Source organism: Oryx dammah, unplaced genomic scaffold (assembly GCF_014754425.2).
Source record: "Oryx dammah isolate SB20612 unplaced genomic scaffold, SCBI_Odam_1.1 HiC_scaffold_27, whole genome shotgun sequence".
In the NCBI taxonomy this organism is placed as follows: Eukaryota; Metazoa; Chordata; class Mammalia; order Artiodactyla; family Bovidae; genus Oryx; species Oryx dammah.
The window spans coordinates 102,363,821-102,386,372 of NW_024070211.1; positions in this window are offsets into that span (position 1 = coordinate 102,363,821).

Here is a 22,552-nt window from a genome sequence, read left to right on the forward strand (position 1 = left end):
TCAATTATTCTAGGACTCTCTCTGCCACTGACTGCCAGTAATTGATTTAGTGACTATTTATAGCCAAAAAATAAAAATGAAAACAACACTGGAAGCCAATAGAAGCCAGAGAAATTAGTTCCTTCCACTAAATCTAGCATATGCCTACAGCCCTAAGCTGACCCTGTTCTCAAGCCCCTTGGGTGAGAAAGTAACTGAGCAGTTATTTCTCAGGCTGGCAGACAATTCAGCTTCTTTCCAGCACCAAACCTGCTTAGAGGTGAACAGCGCACACCCAAATTTTTAGGATATTTTGTTTTCACTTGGAAAATGAAGTAAAGTTTTCAAACTATGAGGAGGAGTGTTGAGAAATCTTATTTTATCAACAAATACAATTGATCAAATCTAAACTCTATAAAATAACTACTGCTAAGTCACTTCAGTCATGTCCGACTCTGTGAGACCCCATAGATGGTAGCCCACCAGGCTCCCCCGTCCCTGGGATTCTCCAGGCAAGAACACTGGAGCGGGTTGCCATTTCCTTCTCCAATGCATGAAAGTGAAAAGTGAAAGTGAAGTCGCTCAGTCATGTCCGACTCTTAGCGACCCCATGGACTACAGCTTACCAGGCTCCTCCATCCATGGGATTTTCCAGGCAAGAGTACTGGAGTGGGGTGCCATTGCCTTCTCCTTCTACTCCTCCCTCTACTAGAATCTCCTTCTACTAGAGTCTATGAAATATACTCTTTGCAACCCCAAGGACTTTAGCTATCTATAGAATTCCCTAAGCAAGAATACTGGACTGGGTAGCCATTCCCTTCTCCAGGCGATCTTCCCAAGCCAGGGATTAAACCTGGGTCTTCTGCATTGCAGGCAGATTCTTTACCATCTGGGCCACTAGGGAAGCCCAATGAAATTCAGATATGTAAAAGAAAATGTAGTTTATGTTACTCTTGTTACTAAATACTATTGGACAGAACAGAAAAATGTACAAACTGAAAATTTAAATGAACACCAAAACAAATTCTAGGCAAGATGCTCCCTGGCAAACTTTCTTGTTGCTTGAATTACACACACACAAAATATGCTTCAATTTTTCTCTCAAAACTACCATCTTTATCTCTACCACACAATTCAGGAATTAAGAGATCTGAATATTGGCATGCAATATAACTTTATAAAGCTATTATAAAATTTATTTTGAGCTATTAAAATTTTAACTAAACTTCATTGCTTCTTTAATAAGTCTGTATCATGCACAAATAAAAAATAAGAGGAAATATACAAGTTTATTTTAGCTTTGAGGAATAAAGAAAGAATGGTAATTAACCCTAAGTTCTTTTCTTCATTAATATAAAAGCTTCTTCATTTCGTAGTCTATGTAGTCTTTTTTCTTTAAAAATAATTTCAAGAAAACATCTTGGGATTTAGAAGATAGAAATGAACTTTAGTCACCCTATGATAAAAACATCCTGAAAGTAGAGATAAGATAGATAATCCTTCGCATCTTCTCCTGCTATTTCTCAGGTGCCTGGAGAGAGGTGGCACTCAGTGTGCGTCTTCAGTTTTACTCCTAACAACATAGCATTTTCCATAAGGTCTTTTCAAATAATTCTTAGAGATGGTAGATTCAGTGTTACCAAACCAAAACCTTTCTTGAGTTGATTTGAATCAAATGATACCTCTGGAACTTGATATGACTGGGCTTCCCTGGTGGCTCAGACAGTAAAGAATTTGCCTGCAGCGCAGGAGATGGGAGTTTGATCCCTGGGTCAGGAAGATCCCCTGAAGAAGGAAATGGCTACCCACTCCAGTATTCTTGCTTGGAGAATTTCAGGGGTAGAGGAGCCTGGCGGGGTATAGTCCATAGGGTCACAAAAAGTCAGACATGACTGAGCGACTTTCACACTTTGCACATGACTAGCGCCCTGTCTGTATCTGGTCCCCATGTACATCAGGAAAAGACTTCCCTCAGCCCTTTCTCATCATTTAGTCCTTTAGAAGCAATACAAAGAAAGGGGTATTTCTGATTTGCTAACAACAACAACAACAAAAACTGCCTTTGCACTATGTCTGAAAGTATAGTGGCAAAAATACAGAAATGCTCTAACCTCTAAAAATAATACATTTTAAGTCCTGTTTTTCTACCGAGGTAAGACCCTTACTTCTTTTGGAGAAATTTACTTTGATCTTTCCAAATGTTTAGAGTGGCTTGATAATTTAAGGTAAAAATTATATATGTAGATCTGATGGAAATGGTTTAGCACTTCAACTAGCCAGCTCTGTTCCACGACACACCCCAAACCAGATGAGCAATAACTTAAAGGATGACCAACTAAATTGTTCTTCTGTTACCTTACCAATAACATAATTTCCAAACTATGAGTGGGTTAATAATTGAAGTGTTTGCTATTTCTCAATCACTTTTGCTAAAAAGGTATTTTTAAAATGCACATATTATGCTATTAAAATACATGCTTGTCCTTATATAAGCTTCAGCATAATTATAGTTTTGTATAATTAGAGTTTTATGTCAAAAGATTTACAGCTTTATCACCTCAAGCAATATTTCACAGCTGCCAAGAATGATTTATGCAATAATGACTTAAGCTGTAAAATAGAATCCTCAAAGGAAGGGCTGTCAAATATTCCTACTGCAAATAACCAGGTTTATAAAAACTGATATTCTAGTAAACAGCAAGCCCAGTTGTACCTGGTTAAAAAAAAAATCACTGGAAGGAGTATGGTAGGAAGCACTGCTTCACAATGGTGACCATGTGGCTCACATACACTTAATCAGCGTGAACTCATCACCCAGATCAAAAGTTTAAACTACTTATGAGCCTCTGGGCCACTGTGGGGAACAATCTTTCAGAAATAAGGCTATGCTCATATTTTTGCTACTCCAATGTGAGTGAATGGAAAAAGTGGAAAACAGTATATCTCAACTTTTTGTTCAGTTTGCTCATTGTGCATACTGCATCACAATTCATACCCCAGTGAAGTGCTAAATAAAGAATAAGTAAAGGAGGCATTTACCATATATACTTAAGAAACCAAGAACCTGTCACAAGTAAATGACCTCAATAATAAAGATTTAGGGAAACTTTCGGAAACAAACCAATGAAAACATTAGTGCTTGTCCTTCCCTGCTTTTATAAATGTAGAGCTGGCTGGCAGGTCTCTAAGAGACGAGACTTTCAAATCATTTGAACTTCACAAGCTCTAACTGATTTTTTAGTTGCCATGTGAATAAAACCAATACACTCAGAAGATTCTATTCAAGGCAGTTGTATTAGTAGCAAAAACACAAGTTGATTACATTCAGAGAAATTAAGTCTGTCTGTGTCTTCTCAATTTACAAAGGTCATTCAAATTAATATTTTTCTTTGGGGAAAAAAAAAAAAGCCTGGCCCATCACTTCATGTTCCCCAAATCAAAAAAAAGCAAAATAGGCAGCATTTGTCATTGATTCTAAAGATACTCAAGTCCTTGTAGACTGAGTCACATGTGAAAATGAAGCCAACAGAATCAAAATTATCAACAAAAGTTGATATTTATATGTCTAAACAAGCTTCCAAATAAAGACTCCTTGTCTAAAACAAGATTTTAATTCATTATAACCAAGCAATTACTGATAGAAAGATTTGCATTAGTCAATGCACCAGCATCTTCACTGTAGAGATTTTTACATCCATGTTTGTGATTCCACATTAAAATGTTTTTTAAAATTGTTTTGAGACCATTTTACACAGTCACATTGTACAAAATAAACTAGGCTTCAAAACATTACCATTTACTTACAGCTTAATAAGTAACACCTTTTCTATCTGAAAATATAATTTGAAAATTATAGTTATCTAAGTGAACTATATAGTCCATATTAATTATATACTTAAATTCTATAAGCTGAAAAAATTCTGAAATGTACCAGAAAATATTATGACCAATATACTGTACAGTAACCACAATACAAACAGTGGGGACATCATGACATATTCATAAAGGCAAAATGTCAAGACATTCAAATTATTCCAAAAGTCCAAACTGTTGGCATCACATACACACACAAAGAAGATGAGCTGCATTTGGGTAGTGAGAGCTTTCATCCAAGAAATGCTTTCAAGACAACAGAGCAACTGGGCTATTTCTAGCATGTCAACCCTCCTGATTAAAAAGTAGTGGGGAAATGAGAACTTTAAAAGACTCTATTTGATTGATAATGATATAACTGGTTTCATTCCAGATTAATCCAAAGTTATACAGACCTGTTCCAGTCATACTTTGTTACTCATACCCATTCAAATTGATGTTAAGGATAATCTAGTAATTTAATAATTGTATGTTTCTATCATGAAATATTTAATTATAAGAAAATAGGAGGAAGAGCTAAACCTTTTCCCTGTTAGAATGCATCTTACCAAATGATGAGTCATTATAACACATCACTCATTTATAAACTTTAAGAGTTACCTAAATATCTGATTAGATAACCCTCTGCCTCACTGATTTCTAACAATAGAATTTAAAAAATGATAATGCAATATCAACAAATCTTATACCATTCCTTTTTAATCTATTTGCCTTTAAGCTTCAAATTGTCAGATATCATTAAGTGTATACATGAGAAAGTATATACTTTAAATGGGTATATCTGAATACTTATACACATAAGTTCATATATATATATAATATATTTTAAAAATGCATGCCCACTAAATGTGTACTTCTTTGAGAACTATTAGAGGTCTAATGTACTTATGCTCCCAAAGCAATCCTAAAAGGAGAAGTGCCCTTGAAGTAGAGGTATGACCTTAAGTTTCAGATGCCAGTTTTGCTGCAGCTGTAAAAATGAATACCAATAATTCTACATATCATAGTTCCTTTTCTCTATTTCTTATTTTAGAATAAATCTTGAATACATGAATAGACTGTTATTTGAATATACATAGGTTTACTAGACCAGTTTTATAAGTTCCTATATGTCATCCTTAATCTTGCATAAAAAGCATCAAAAGAAACAAAAGGTGTTGCCTATCAAATAAAGCTGAAGAGCCAAGAAATATCTGTAATTATAACAGTTTTAATTTCAGATAGGCATTTTTCTGTAAGACTTTGCTTAGCCTGTAAGTCCCTAGTTGAAATAAAACTCTGTATTTCTCTCCAACCAAATGCATATCAACACAACCACTAAATTACTAGCCTTTATTCCTTAGGGAACAGTGAGATTGATTTATGGCATTTTGTCTTCAGTGACATTAAGTTACTGCACTTTTGAAGAGTACAGAATACTCATTCAAAAAAGAAATTGTACCTACTGTCCACTGAGGAGAGTCTCCACATTCCTTGATTCCTGCAACACTATAAACAAATCATGTATCTTCAACTGACTCTTCGGGGTTTCTCTGCCTATGAACTTTTAGTAATCAACTGTCAAAATTTCATCAATGGAATAAAACACAAGGAATCCTAAATAGATCAACTTTACCATTTTTGTGGTAGTAGGTGACCTCCACTTTCCTCTCCTCTGACCCCAGCAACGCCTGGGCAATTTGAGCAACATCATGCCTCTTGGTCTCGGGCCCATGGAGAAAGTCACAGGTGCACGGCTTTTGCATGACATCTGGCCTGGAGAAACCAGTCATCTCACAGAACCCATCGTTGCAGTAGATGATGGCACAGTTCTGCACTCTGGCATTTGCAATGATAAATTTTTTATCTGTAATAAGAAGAGAGTATGGTATCATTTACAAAGCTTCCTCAAGATTCTTATAAACAGTGAAACATTTTGTTGCATAACAGGAAATCTGAAATGCAGGTACTTCCCAAATCACTAACTACCTGGACACAGACACCCTAAAACTAAAATGAATGGTCCCCTGAGCAGTTTTAACAAAAAGTACTAACAAGCTTTTCTTCAAATTTGAAGAGTATCATTTCCCAAATAGTTTAGTTCTCAAGCCCTATAACTCTCTTTGGTCCTAATGAGCAGTCAGCAAGCAGCTGGCACACTGATATTTCCAGAATGCCATTTAATTGTAAGGTAAATATTTTCAAAGCCCAAACAATGAAGCATCCTGTAGCTGTCAGGTTCCTCACTTCAACCTTGGCCCGCAGAGTACAACTTTCTTAAAGTAGTTATTATTCCTGGATTTGGCTTTTCTCTAGCTCTCTAAAGCATATGACACACATCATGTTAAAAATAACAAATCCTGAAACTACTAGCAATGAAACTGTTTCACATTAATTAGCAGTTCAATAATGCAAAAGTTTATCTTTTCATAATATATATTACCCAGAAGACAAAAATATTTACACACACAGAGTAAATATCATGTTAACCACCTTTTCACTTTTACTTTGGGTGACCTCACAGTTTTGTGTAGTAGTAGGGACTTTAATACAAAGAGCTTCTTAATATTGATCATAGATTATATTTACTATTCCCAAATAAACTATGAAGCGAGATATACAAGTTTCTTTTGAACACAAGGTACTATATCCTCCCACCACTAAATGCAGCACCAAAATAACTGCACAATGTGCAAAATTAAATGTGTGTTAATGGAGTTTAAAGGAAACGTCAGATATAAATTAACTAGTGTAGGATCTAAAATCAATATATTTATAAAGCAATAATTTATTCCCTATAATTAGTACACATGAGAATACTAAATTTCTCTGCATTCAGTCTTTGTGGGATTTACTTATTACAGTTTAATTTTTAAATTTTTAGTGGAAATTTAAGGGGGTAATAAAGGGACACAAATATTCTTAAAATAATGAACTGTTTGCCTTGGGAATCAACATGGATCAGACACTGCTTTCCCCAAATTCTCCTGCTTGGGATTTGCATTGATTCAATGCAAAGTTTAGCTTCTATAAACTAGCAGCAAGCAAGCATCCCTGTCACACCACAGCCTTGCAATTTAACCGAAGTAAAATACAGCTTGCATAGACATTTACATCGCTGCTACCATTTACATTCTCTCGTTCCAATAGTGTGCTCTGCCCTGCTCCTGACTTTCAAAAAGTCTACAATAAAACAGCCACGAAATAGAAACCCGTTACACTAGTACGTTCCCTTTAAGATAGTAGAAGAGTAGGGCATTAAGTAGCAAGGCAGATAATGGAGCAGTGGGAGAGGAGGATCAAATTGCCTCCTATAACGGAGACCATAATCTAAAATGTAAATCAAAATTAATATCACGGGGAGAACACTTGCGCTGCCATTTGAACCTCCTGGCTCCGTTTCACAGTCTCTGAACTTGACGGAGCCCCGAGTCTCCTCAGCTTGGAAGCGGCAGACGCCAAGTGCACTATCAAAGCGAAAAGCGAGGGAGAGAGAAGAGAACAAATGAACTTACTTTGCCCTTCAAATTTCCGTATGATGGTCCCCAAAAATGTGTTTTGTGGTGCCACGTGCCCCCTGCGAACAGGCATGTTGACCCCGGTCTTCCGAGGAGCGCTCCCCGCGAGCTCTGGAGTTCTCCCGGGATCTCTCCTCGGCTAGAGCCCAGGCCAGCGCGCGAGCCGCTCTTTGTGGCAGAGCATCCTCTTTTGAAACCAGAAATCTCTTCCCATTAGCACCACTTCTAGACACCCGCTTTCCCTACCGGAGTCCAATCCATTCCCCTCACCTTCTGGAGGGGACCTCGCACCGGACTGCCGCGGGTGAGAGGGTTTGGGGGTGGGGAGAGGGACGGAGGCGGGGTGAGGGGAGGCGGCGGAGGAGGGAAGGAAGGCGGGAGCGGAGGGGGTGAGGAGGGGGAGGGGGGCGGGGAGTCACAAGGGCAATCGATCTGTTTCTCTTCTCCCAAACAGCGTCAATTTCCCGGTGCAAATGGGCTTAACCTGGCGGTTGCCCAGAGCTGTAAGGATAGCTGGGGCGGGGGGTGGGGGGGAGTGGGAGGTGGAGGAAGAAGGGGGTTGGGATGAGAGACTTGTGCAGCTTTTGCAGGAAGGGGAGAAAGAAAAGGAGGCTGGGGGTTGGGGGGGGCGGGTGATGGTTGACGTTTCTATCCCCGCCCTCTCCCCTTACACACACACACACACACACACACACACACACACACTCCCTTTATCCCGGCAGCTTGGGCGCCGCCACAGCTCGGATTACTCAAGCGTGCTTTAGCGGAAGCCAGCCAAGAAATCTCCAAAACTCAGTGACAAACAGCTATACTGGGAAGGTGATCTCTGAGGCCACCAGCCACAGGGCCCCATCCCTGAGCTCCTCACGCCGCAGTAGCTAAAACACCCTTAGCTATAAAGAAAAGACAGGTGGGAAAAAACAGTTCCTGGGTGAAGCTTTGGTGGCTCGAAGCTTTGGTGGCTCAGGAGGTTGAAGACTGAGGATGAGCCACTTAAAGGTGCAGGTTTCGCCTCAGGGAGCAGCTCGGATCCCTGGGCTCGGCGGCGGAGGTGGGCGCTGAAGCCTACGCTGAATTGGCACTCCTGTCCCAACCCGGCGCTGAGCCGCGCCTCCGAAAGACTGGAGGCTGCTGGCTCCGCCGCTGAGCATGCCCAGTTTCACTGCTTGAGCCCCTGAGGAGTTGCAAGACTTGGGGTTGATTAGGTCTCTCTCGGAGGTTGCGAGAAAGACGGGAAAGCCAAAGACTGTGCAAGCAACTGGTACAAATTAGGGAAAGAGTTTGAAATGGGTGAGGCTGGGCAAGAGGGGGAAAGAACAAAAGGTGGGTGGGGCTAAGAGTTACCAGCCTTGTTGTGACCTCCCGTGCCACTCATTTCCTGAACACACTAGGCACACCATTCTGCTCTCTTATACCATGTCTAAGAAATCATCTCGTATAGGATAGGAAAGGGTTCAGGCGAGAGACTAGTCCTCTGTGTTCTTGATTTTCAGAGCCTGCTAACTCGGGAATCCCGCGGTATACATACACTTCTGTCCAAATAGTCCTGGAGATTTGAGAAATCATGTGACAAGCCATGCCAGGGGTTGGTGTTTTCTAAGTTGTTTTTCTATTTTTTCATGCTTCCTTCCCTTTCCTTTAACCTAACAGTCAGTCCTCTCCACGCTCCTTTCTCTTAATGGAATTTGCCACCACTACTGAACTAGAACACTGACAAACCTCTTGTTTCTACTGATGATAAATAAAGTCCTATCAAATACCTAGTTGTATAATAGAGCTTTGGGTGTTCTTGCAGTCCGTTAGCCTGCTCTGCTGTGCCTTGAATAACTTGAGTTCTTTTTTTTATTTTTTTTCAGTTCCAACATTAAAGCCTGAAGTGGAAAAAAAAAATGAGAATGGAACTGCATAGGGCTGAGAAGGAGGGTTAAATTAGGAGGGTGATCGTGTGGATTGCAATAAATAAAGAGGAAACAAACAGAACTTTTCATTTCTGCTCCAGGAAACACGAGCCAAGAAAAAAAAACAATTATCAATCTTTCATATCAAAGTAACTAAAATAAATCAGAGACATTTGCCTGGGAATGTTGAATTTTCCAGTTAATTAGCTTTACTTAAAAAAGAAAACAAAAAACATAAAACACTCTATGACAACTCTTATGGTAACTTGAGCTTTCTTGAATCCGTAAAGTTCCATCGCTCCGAATATAAATAGGCACGCTCCTCCTATGTATGGCTTTATTTTCTCCCGGTTTTCAGTAAAAGCAGATCTTTCTGATCACTAGCAGCAGCAGAGTTCATGAAACGACGAGTTCCTCTCCCAGGTACTAAGCGTGGGGAGCTATCCATGGTGCTGACGCTGACTCTGCTATTAGCAACTGCACTCTGGACGACACTCAGCCACAGACAACGGAACTGCAAACTCAGGCGAGTGTTCCTGATATATTCAAATACCTTACTTGTCTTCACTGAATGTCCACAGAAACACAGAACGCTATTAGCTGCCCATTTCTAAAACACCTTCTTTTTCTAATTAGCTTCTTAGTGAAACCCAAGCTCAAATGTATTCCTCCCAAAATGCATCAAGGGCTCCAGAAATAAATGAGTACACCATACATTGTGTGCACTGCAATTAAAGTTTCATGTACACTATAAAGGCATAGTAACATAACATTAAGTTAGAGCAAGGTTGTGTGGTAAATATATTTTTCAAATTACATGTAAGTTCAGTGAATGAATATTGCTTTAGAGGGAAATGGGCATTTCCAAATGCAGTTTAAACACATTTTTCTGTCATATGACAAGATGTATTGGCATGAAAAAGATAACAGTGCACAATGTCTCTAGTTATGAGTCTGATACAAACTTTCACAGATTACTAAGTGTGGAAACTCTTGAAATTCCACCTTAAAGGTGGAAAAGTGGCTTCTTCAAGAGAAAACCTGACTCTCTGTTTCCCAGAGCATTCTTTCTTACTCTACAAAGTTTAGTGTGGTCTCTGTTCATTCATTCTGGATAATTAAACATATGATGGTTAAAGTTTCATTGTCTGTGTTCATATGAGCAGTCACTGTGGGCTTCACATTTTTTTCCAACCCCATTTAGTTCTAAGATTAGTTCTATTAAGGATTCAGTGTAAGATCATAGGACATTCTATAATCTATGTATTGTAATTGATTGATCTGAGCAGAAGATTAAAGGCATCCTGTTTCAAATTACCCCAGTAATTGTGTTCATGCATTATACATTGGTACAGTGGAGACAAGTACATCAATCTATATTCAGCCAATAATAGAATCAAATAGAAGATGGCAATCATGGCTGCTCACTGGCTGGAAAATCACCCCTCCCTTCATCCCCACCCTTTACAAAAATGAACTTTAGATTCATTTTTGTGTTGAAGCCAGGTTTCATAGCATTTTAGCAATTTGGGATCATTTTTGGAAGTCTGCGTATTGAACAAAGCACATATGTTCTACCACTGAAATCCTATCAAGTGTACAGCTTAACACCTAATGCAGTATACTTAGGGGCAAGGATATAGAACAAATTCTGATGTATTCTTAAAATTACTTGTCTCTGTTCCTTTAAGTAGTTTAGGATTTACAGTATTTTAAAACTTTAACAATGCCTACCACATAGTGAGTACTCCATATATTTCATGCATACAAAATTATGCAAGCCCACAGAATTAATGCAGCCCTGCCTAAGAATCCTACTTTAGAAATTATTTAAGTATCATACATTAATGCTTGAATCTTTAAACTAATAAGCCAGTAATAATTATGGGCTACTTAAGTGGCATCCTTAAACTGACAGAGAAAGAAATCATTTTGAGATCAAATAAACAGTATAATTTGCTTCATATTTTTCAATAATGTAGAATATAAATCAATGAAAGTAATGTGAAGTTTTTTCAGTTTAGCAAAAATAGTTTAATGATCTGATGACCACAATGCAGCATTATAGATGCTATTTTAATGTGGCCTTCTATGGGAATCCTGGGTATTATCTTAGTAACTGGGTCACATTAAACCTAAGACACATCTGACTTTATAGTTACAAGTTGGGCAAATTTTAGCTTGTATTATCATATGTAGCTCTACAATATCTTAATAGGCAGAAATTTTGAGGTCATTAATTAAAACAGCAATACTTCTCTGCAGCATGAATTAGTAAAGAAGGCAGGAAAAAACTGCGCTCTAACTTGAAACTGTCATTTACAGCAGAAACCAATGAAAATAGTGACACTCATAACTTCATTTCTATAATCAGTATAATCCGAACTTTCTGTTCTGTGTAAGGAATGACTAGAAAAATAGATATAAAATGCTTAGTATAAACTCTGACAGGTGATGAACATTTAAATAACAGCTGTTTGACAATCTAAAATTAGTGAATTAATAATATTTACATTAACATATGGGATTTAACTAATTTATACTAAGGCTGTGCTAGGGGTGTGTGGGGGGGGGCATGAAAAGTTAAGAACAGAGTAGGTGAATTATACTCATACTCATTCGCCTAAGTGATTTGGATTGATACTAGTGACTGTTTCTAATATACTAACGTAAACATATTTAGTTAGAAAATTGGATATTGCTTCAGAAAATTTAGATGCTTTTCTGATAATGTTTTATATATTACTTTTAATTCAAATGTCTACTATTAATTTCACCTGAGATAATTTTGTGATAACATACTCTATATTATAGGTTTTATCCAAATGGCTAATATTTTGGCTCATCTTACTGATTACTTGTAAGCCTTACTATAAGTTTAGATGTCTTCTCTGTGAGGAATAAGGTGTTGGTAGATAGTTTCCTAAAACAGGCCACCTATATCTGCAAAAAGAATTTTTTCCTATGTGCGGTATTAAGGCATTCATCAATAACTGATGTAGAAAATAGTTAGTGACTCAACTGAGCTCTTCCAATTTATGAAAAAATAAAATATACCTAGAAATTTGTTGAAAATATATGTATATATATTTGGAGATTTGATGAGTTATTTGGTAAGGTTGTTTCAAAGAATAATTTCTTTACTCAAATTAATAAATAATTTAACACATTGGTTTAAAAATGGGCCAGTTGTTATACATTACACCTTTTTAAAGACTAAGATAGTATATGAAATTTCTTTTATATCAATAGACCTTTAAATCATTTCTTAGTTGACAAATGCACTAGTATCATTATCTAGATTATTTATTATTTTCATTAATCCTAATTTTAATTGATCCTTTATCTTGCAGAAATATTTTTCCCTAGAGTTACACTAAGTTAGATTGCTTTTTTTTTCTGGAAGAAGTTTGCTTTAGTTATTTTTAAAAATTGTCTCTATATCTGTGGACATATTTATTCTACCATGCAAATTCTATAATGTTACACCAAACTTTGAGAGATGGTGAGGAACAGGGAAGCCTGGAGTGCTCCAGTCCATGGGGTCACAAAGAGTCAAACATGACTGGGCAAATGAACACGAAATAGCAAATCTATACACTAGGAATTAACTTTTTCCTAAACTTAAATAATGTGAAAGCTGTCATTTGGGCTTTCCCATCTATTCATGACAAGAGTACTGGAATCAGGTGTAACTTCTCACTTGTAACAGCTATATAATTGGACAAAATGTAGAAAACAACACTGTTCATACATTGGACAACAAGAGGTGCAAGAGACTGCTCCCGAAAGAAGAGCCAAAACAAGGCAAGCTCTATTGCCCTGGCTTACCATCTAAGAATTTCCAGATCACAGCAGATGAAGTAGGAATCCTATCAGAGCTCGATGAACTAAATTGAGGAAACAAAGTTTGGAGTTCAGGGAAATCAATGCAACTTGAATTTGCAGAACAGAATGTTGGAAGTTGCAAAGAAAGAGAAGTCCAGATATCTACACAGTGTATGTAAGGAAACCATCCAAGAGCAAAGGAAAAAACTAAGAAAAGCATTGTATGGAACAACTACTAAAGCTTATATGGGGTTGGGAATAGTTGCTATGCTTCCTTTTAAAGTGAAAATCCTATCATTGCATGGAACACTTGTTAGAGTCTTTATAAATTTGTTGCAATTATATAAAGGGGTGAAATTAGACCTTAAGGAGAGACTGATCTACTAAGCTCAAAAGCAAGTCTCAAAGGGATTATATTAGTATACTTGTAGGTCAGGAAGCAACAGTTAGAACTGGACATGGAACAACAGACTGGTTCCAAATAGGAAAAGGAGTATGTCAAGGCTGTATATTGTCACCCTGCTTATTTAACTTCTATGCAGAGTACATCATGAGAAAGACTGGGCTGGAAGAAGCACAAGCTGGAGTCAAGATTACCGGGAGAAATATCAATCACCTCATATATGCAAATGACACCACCCTTATGGTAGAAAGTGAAGAGGAACTAAAAAGCCTCTTGATGAAAGTGAAAGAGGAGAGTGAAAAAGTTGGCTTAAAGCTCAACATTCAAAAAAAGAAGATCATGGCATCTGGTCCCATCACTTCATGGGAAATAGATGGGGAAATGGTGGAAATAGTGGCTGACTTTATTTTGGGGGCCTCCAAAATCACTGCAGATGGTGATTGCAGCCATGAAATTAAAAGATGCTTACTCCTTGGAAGGAAAGTTATGACCAACCTAGACAGCATATTCAAAAGCAGAGACATTACTTTGCCGGCAAAGGTCCGTCTAGTCAAGGCTATGGTTTTTCCTGTGGTCTTGTATGGATGTGAGAGTTGGACTGTGAAGAAAGCCGAGCACTGAAGAATTGATGCTTTTTAACTGCGGTGTTGGAGAAGGCTCTTGAGAGTCCCTTGGACTGCAAGGAGATCCAACCAGTCCATTCTAAAGGAGATCAGCCCTGGGATTTCTTTGGAAGCAATGATGCTAAAGCTGAAACTCCAGTACTTTGGCCACCTCATGCGAAGAGTTGACTCATTGGAAAAGACCCTGATGCTGGGAGGGATTGGGGGCAGGAGGAGAAGGGGACAACAGAGGATGAGATGGCTGGATGGCATTACTGACTCGATGGACGTGAGTTTGAGTGAACTCCGGGAGTTGGTGATGGACAGGGAGGCCTGGCGTGCTGCGATTCATGGGGTTGCAAAGAATCGGACACAATTGAGTGACTGAACTGAAGTGAATTATTTTCTAGACCAAGACCCAGCTATCTTTAAGGAGTACAACAAAATCTAGTACCATAAGACACAAAACTAACAATATCCAGCATTTAATCAAATATTATTAGGTATTTAAAAAAGCAGGAGAAAAATCAATCAATAGAAACAGCTAGGAAAGCATAAAAGGTCATCACACAGTTATTGTAAATATACCACCCACATCCAAAAAGGTAGAGGAAAAACATGAAGGGATGAAGAACATGAAGAAAGAAGTGGAAGATATAAAAAGATCCAAATCAAACTGTACGTATGTAAATATAGCATCTCAACTGAATACATATCTCTCTTTCTATACTAGATGAGACTAAGGGTAATTCAAGAGAACAGAGTCAGAGGACGAGATGAGCATTACCAAAAGAAACAAGAAGAAAATCAGTGAAACTGAGGACATAGCAATGGAAACTCTCCAACAATCAAGTGATCAAATATACATATAACTTCATATAACTAGAGTCAACAGGGGAGAGGAGTCAGGATAAGAAAATTATTTCAAAAATAACGTCTAAATATTTTCTAAATATTACTTAAATTTTTTGAATCCAGAGATATGCAAACTTCAATTAAGCTCAAACTGAAAAAAAAAATAAAACCATACCAATACACCAATTATAATCAAATTAATGAGACTGTTTGATAGAGACTTTTTAGATCTTAGAAACAGTGATAAGAAAGAAAAGACATAGTCTATACAAAGAAGAATTTTCATCAGAATCTATGCCAGTATATATATAATCTGTCATATACATCAAGTACTTAAAAAACAGTAACAACAACAACAAAATAAAATAAAAAAGACAACAAAATAAAAAAATGAAAAAGCTGTCAAAGATTCACTATACAGTAAAAGTTTAAAGTGTTCGGGCAAATTAGAGACTTTTTCAGACAAACAGAGCCAAGAGAATTCATTACTAGCAGACTTGTAGTAAGATTACTGGTAAAAGAATAACTTTAGAAGGAAAAATTATATCAGAAGAAAAACTGCATTGGTACAAAGCAATAAACATCACAGAAATGGTAAAAGTATCAGTTCACTTCAGTCACTCAGTCGTGTCCAACGCTTTGCAACCCCATGGACTACAGCCACGCCAGGCCTCCCTGTCCATCACCAACTCCTGGAGTTTACTCAAACTCATGTCCATTGAGTCGGTGATGCCATCCAACCATGTCATCCTCTGTTGTCCCCTTCTCCTCTTGCCTTCAATCTTTTCCAACATCAGGGTCTTTTCCAGTGAGTTAGCTCTTCACATCAGGTGGCTGTGGTATTGGAGTTTCAGCTTCAACATCAGTCCTTCCAATGAATATTCAGGACTGATTTCTTTAGGATGGAATGGGCAGATCTTGCAGTCCAAGGGACTCACAAAAGTCTTCTCCAACACCACAGTTCAAACGAATCAGTTCTTCGGTGCTCAGCTTCTTTATAGTCCAACTCACATCCATACATGACTACTGGAAAAACCATAGCGTTGACTACACGGAACTTTGGTGGCAAAGTAATGTCTCTGCTTTTTAATATGCTATCTAGGTTGGTCATAACTTTCCTTTCAAGGAGTAAGCATCAGTTTCTAGGCTGCAGTCACCATCTGCAGTGATTTTGGAGCCCAAGAAAATAAAGTCTGACACTGTTTCCCCATCTATTTGAAGTGATGGGACCAGATGCCATGTTAGTTTTCTGAATGTTGAGCTTTAAGCCAACTTTTTCACTCTCCTCTTTCACTTTCATCAAGAGGCTCTTTAGTTCTTCACTTTCTGCCATAAGGGTGGTGTCATCTGCATATCTGAGATTATTGATATTTCTCACGGTAATCTTGATTCCAGTTTGTGCTTCATCCAGTCCAGCGTTTCTCATAATGTATTCTGCATATAAGTTAAATAAGCAGGGTGACAATATACAGCCTTGACGTACTCCTTTTCCTATTTGGAACCAGTCTGTTGTTCCATGTCCAGTTCTAATTGTTGCTTCCTGACCTGCATACAGATGTCTCAGGAGGCAGGTCAGGTGGTCTGGTATTCCCATCTCTTTCAGTTTATTGTGATCCACAGTCAAAGGCTTTGGCATAGTCAATAAAGCAGAAATAGATGTTTTTCTGGAACTTTCTCACTTTTTAGACGATCCAGTGTATGTTGGCAATTTGATCTCTGTTTCCCCTGCCTTCTCTAAACCCAGCTTGAACATCTGTAGGTTCACTGTTCATGTATTGTTGAAGCCTGGCTTGGAGAATTTTGAGCATTACTTTACTAGCATGTGAGATAAGTGCAATTAGTGGTAGTTTGAGCATTCTTTGGCATTGCCTTTCTTTGGGACTGGAATCAAAAGTGACCTTTTTCAGTCCTGCTGAGTTTTCCAAATTTCCTGGCATATTGAATGCAGCTCTTTCACAGCATCATCTTTTAAGATTTGAAATAGCTCAACTGGAATTCTATCACCTCCACTAGCTTTGCTTGTAGTGATGCTTCCTGAGGCCCACTTGACTTCACATTCCAGGATGTCTGGCTCTAGGTGAGTGATCACATGATCGTGATTATCTGGGTCATGAAGATCTTTTTTGTACAGTTCTTCTGTGTATTCCTGACATCTCTTCTTATAATATCTTCTGCTCCTGTTAGGTCCCTACCATTTCTGTCCTTTATTCAGCCCATCTTTGCATGAATTGTTACCCTGGTATCTCTAATTTTCTTGAAGAAATCTCTAGTCTTTCCCATTCCATTGTTTTCCTCTATTTCTTTGCATTGATCACTGAGGAAGGCTTTCTTATCTCTCCTTGCTATTCTTTGGAACTCTGCATTCAAATGGGTATATCTTTCCTTTTCTCCTTTGCTTTTCACTTCTCTTCTTTTCTCAGGTATTTGTAAGACCTCCCCAGAGAACCATTTTGCTTTTTTGCATTTCTTTTTCTTGGGGATGGTCTTGATCCCTGTCTCCTGTACAATGTCACCAACCTCCGTCCATAGTTCATCAGGCACTCTGTCTATCAGATCTAGTCCCTTAAATTTATTTTCACTTCCACTGTATAATCATAAGGGATTTGATTTAGGTCATACATGAATGGTCTAGTAGTTTTCCCTACTTTCTTCAATTTAAATCTGAATTTGGCAATAAGGAGTTCATGACCTGAACCACAGTCATCCCCCGGTCATGCATGTTTTTGCTGACTCTGTAGAGTTTCTCCATCTTTGGCTACAAAGAATATAATTAATCTGATTTCGGTATTGACCATTTTGTGATGTCCATGTGTTCTCTTGGCAAAACTAGATCAGCCTTTGCCCTGCTTTATTCTGTACTCTAAGGCCAAGTTTACCTGTTACTCCAGGTGATTCTTGACATCCTAGTTTTGCATTCCAGTCCCCTATAATGAAAAGGACATCTTTTTTTTTTTTTTTTTTTTGGTGTTAGTTCTAAAAAGTCTTGTAGGCCTTCATGGAACTGTTCAACTTCAGCTTCTTCAGCATTACTGGTCAGGGCATAGACTTGGATTGTTGTGATATTGAATGGTTTTTCTTGGAAATGAACAGGGATCATTCTGTCGTTTTTGAGATTGCAGCTAAGTACTGCATTTCAGGATTTTTTGTTGACTACGATGGCTACTCCATTTCCTCTAAGGGATTCTTGCCAACAGTAGTAGATATAATGGTCATCTGAGTTAAATTCACCCATCCCAGTCCATTTTAGTTCACTGATTCCTAAAATGTCGATGTTCACTCTTGCCATCTCCTGCTTGACCACTTCCAATTTGCCTTGATTCATGGACCTGACATTCCAGGTTCCTATGCAATATTGCTCTTTACAGCATCAGACCTTGCTTCCGTCATTAGTCATATCCACAATTGGGTGTTGTTTTTGCTTTGGCAAAGTAAAGATAAAAAAAAAGTTACCTACAAGTTTTAAAAACTTTCTTAAAAAGATAAGTGAATGTTTATTTGAGGTCTGTTGTGTTTCCATACAAAATTTTAAATTTTTGTTATAGTTCTTTAAAAACTGCCATTTGTAATTTGATAGAGGTTGCATTGAATCTATAGATCCCAAATAATAAATGCTACAGACTATGTGGAGAAAAAGGAACCCTCCTACACTGTTGACAAGAATGCGAATTGGTATAGCCACTATGGAGAGCAGTATGGAGGCTCCCTAAAAAACTAAAAATAGAGTTATCATATGATCCTGCAATTCAGTTTGTAGATGTGTACGTGGGGGAAACTATAAAAAAATTTGAAAAGATATATTCACCTCAATTTACAATTTGCAGCACTGTTTACAATAAGCTACACATGGAATCAACTGAAATGTCCATCACCAGATGGAGAAAGAAGAACAGTATACACACACATACCCCACTGGAATAATGCTAATCCATAAAAAAAGAGTGATATAACGCCATTTGAAGCAACGTGGATGGACCTAGAGTTTACCATGCTAAGTGAAGTAAATCAGACAAAGGCAAATATCATATGATATCACTTTTATGTGGAATCTAAAACAGAAAACAAGACATAAATGAACTTATTTACAAAACCAGAAACAGACTCACAGACATAAAAATCAAACTATGATTACCAAAGGGAGAAGAATATATTGGGAGTTTGGGATTAACATATACACGCTACTATAAATAAGGCTTCTCCTGTGGCTCAGCTGGTAAAGAATCTGCCTGCAATGCGGGAGACCCGGGTTTGATCTCTGGGTTGGGAAGATCCCCTGGAGAAGGCAAAGGCTACCCACTCTAGTATTCTGACCTAGAGATTTCTGTGGACTTCATAGTCCGTGGGTTCGCAAAGAGTCAGACAGGACTGAGCGACTTTCACTTTTATATATAAGGCAGACAACCAACAAGGACCTATAGCAGTATAGCAGAGGGAACTGTGCTCAATATTCTATAATAACCTATAAGGGAAAATAATCTGGAAAATAATAGATGTATGCATGTATGATGGAATCATGGTGCTGTACACCTGAAAATGATACAACATAGCTATACTTCAATAAAAAAATCAATCAGGTAATTGTTTTTAAAATAAAATCATAAGACTAAGATGAAAAAATAACTCTCTAAAGTAAAATAATAATAAATTTTGAGGTGTAACAATATAGAATTAAATAACACTACAAAAAACAAAACAAAGGACAAGAGGGGAAAATGAAAAGTTTTTAAAAGTTTCTTATTATACTTGCAGGATATTGTATTATTTGAACTTAGATTGTAATAACCCTAGAGCAACTACTATAAAAATAATAAAGACATGTAGTTAATTATTTAAGAACAAAGATAAAGTAGAATTATAAAAAAAATTCCAAACAAATGCAAAAGAGGAGAAAAGAAATCAAGAACAGGAAGACCCCCCCCAAAAATAGCTACATAATTGACTGCACCAATCATGCCAATAATTATATTAAATACAACTCATCCAAACATTCCATTAAAAAGGCAGAGTTTGTCAAGCTGAAATCAAGATTAACTATTGTTGGTTGCGACAAATCCACTTCAACTATAAAGATGCAAATAGGTTTAAATTTTAATCAGCAAAAGATAGAGAATACAATTTTTTAAAAGCGAGAATTGCTATCTTAATATCAGAAAAGGGCTTACCTGGTGGCTCAGATGGTAAAGTGTCTGCCTGTAATGTGGGAGACATGGGTTCAATCCCTTGGTTGGGAAGATCCCCTGGAGAAGGAAATGGCAACCCACTCCAGTACTCTTGCCTGGAAAACTCCATGGATGGAGGAGCCTGGTAGGCTACAGTCCGTGAGGTCACAAAGAGCTGGACAGGACTGAGCAACTTCATTATCAGAAAAAGTGAATATCAGAACATAAACCATTATCAGAGATAATGAAGGACATTTCATAATGATAGACATTAAAACATCAAGAGAATATAATGATCTCATTCACTTACAAGTTTTAAACTACATAAATCAATAGCTAATAGAAGTGATATATTCATACAATAGATACTGTTAGGCCATAAGAAAGAATGAAATACTGATACATACTACTATAAGAATGAACGTTGAAACCACTATGGTGACTGCAAGAAGCCAGCCACACAGAGCTACATAGGGTATAATTCTATTTATGTCAGATGTCCAGATTATACAAGTCCCGAGAGTCATGAAATAGATTTGTGGTTGCCAGAGACTAGCAGAGGGATGAATGGAGAGGAATCTCCAGTGAGTGTAAGGTTTATTTTTGGAGTGATAAAAATGTTCTCAAATTAGATTAGTGATTGTTGCACAACTCTGTGAATATGCTAATTAAAAAACCCAGTGAATTGTGCATGTTAAGAGGAAAAATCTTATGGTGTGTGAATTATATCTCATTAAAACTGTTATTACAAAATTTTAAACAAAATATTCACAGAAGGGAAGAAATAGACCAGTCTATCATAGTTAGAAATGTCAACACTCTTCTTACAATAAAAGATAGAAAATGTGTACAAAACTTCAGTAAGGATATAGAAGAATTGAACAGCTTTATCAACCAATTTAAGCTTTTGACATTTACTCAACTTCACCAGAGAATAATAGAAATCACACTGTTTCAAGCACTTAAGGAACAGTCACCCAGATCACCAAGATAAGCTCTATAAACATATTTAAGACATATCAAATATGTCCTCTGACTAAATGGGATTAAATTACATTGCAAAAAGAAATATATATAAACAATCCCCAAATATTTAGAAATTTAAAAGTTTATTCCTATACAATTATTGGGTCAGTGTGATGATCAGTTTATGTGTCAACTTGGCTACACTACCATTCCCAATTATTCAATAAAACACTAATTGAGGGTTGCAGGGGAGGTATTTTACAGATGTAATTAAAGTTTATAATCAGTTTACTTTAATCAAGATTATATATACAAGAGTGAGCCTGATTTAATCAGCTAAAAGGCTCTAAAAGCAGAATTGAGATTTCCCTAAAGAAAACTGAATTCTGCCTGTGAACTGCAGCATTAGGGCATACACAAGTTCCAGTTTGCCCTAAAAATATAGGACTACCTAGACAGTCACACAATCACGTAAGCCAATTATATTCCTTGACACTAAATATTTTTACATATAATTTATCTATCTATCTATCTACCTGTATGTGTTTTCTCCTAGAACCATAACTGATACAGTCAAGAGGAAATCTAGTAAACTTAGAAGATAATTTGAACTGATTAAGAAAAGGAAAATGACATGTGAGATTCAACCAAGGTGGAGATGAAAGGGAAATTTATAGAATTCAATGCACATCAACAATAATTAAATCACAAATCTAAGCTTCTCACAAGAAACAAAACAACAAAAAAAACAAAACACTTTAGCAAACAAAACCCCTAAAAATGTACATAAGGAGGAAAATAAAAATAATAGCAGTAATAATAAAAGAGAAAAATGGAAAACTATAGAGAAGATCAATGAAAACAATAACTGACATAAAATTGGTTAACTTTTAGTCAGATAAATTAGGAATAAAGAAAAGAAGCACAAACTACCAATGTCATGAGTTAAAGAGGGATCAATGCTTCAGATCCTATAGACATTTAATTTGGAAAAACTATGAAAAAAACTTTATTCCAACAAATTTAAAAAATGCACCCAACCTTGAATGACAGAATGACATAAATTAAGAAAATCACTCAAAAAGAAGTAGATAACCTGAATAGTTCAATATTATTAAATAAAAATTGGATATGTAAACTTTTCCTTAAAAAAAATAGTTTCAGATGGTTTCATTGATGAATACCAACAAATATTTAAGGTAAGAAATAATAGCAATACTTAAGAAACTTTTACAGAAAGGAGAACAGTAAAAGTCCTCAGATCATGAGAAGAGCAATCAGGTACTGCAATCAGATAAAGAAATTCCAAAAATCTTAGAGGTATGTCTCTCAAGAACATAGATGCAAACCTCTCCTCACCCAAATTTTAGAAAACTGAGTATAAAGTTTCTCTTAAGAATTTAAAGTTGATTTGATATTTTAAAATCTATCAATGTAATTCACTATATTGACATTAAAAAGAAAAAAATGGAGTTCTTAATAGATGTAGAAAAAA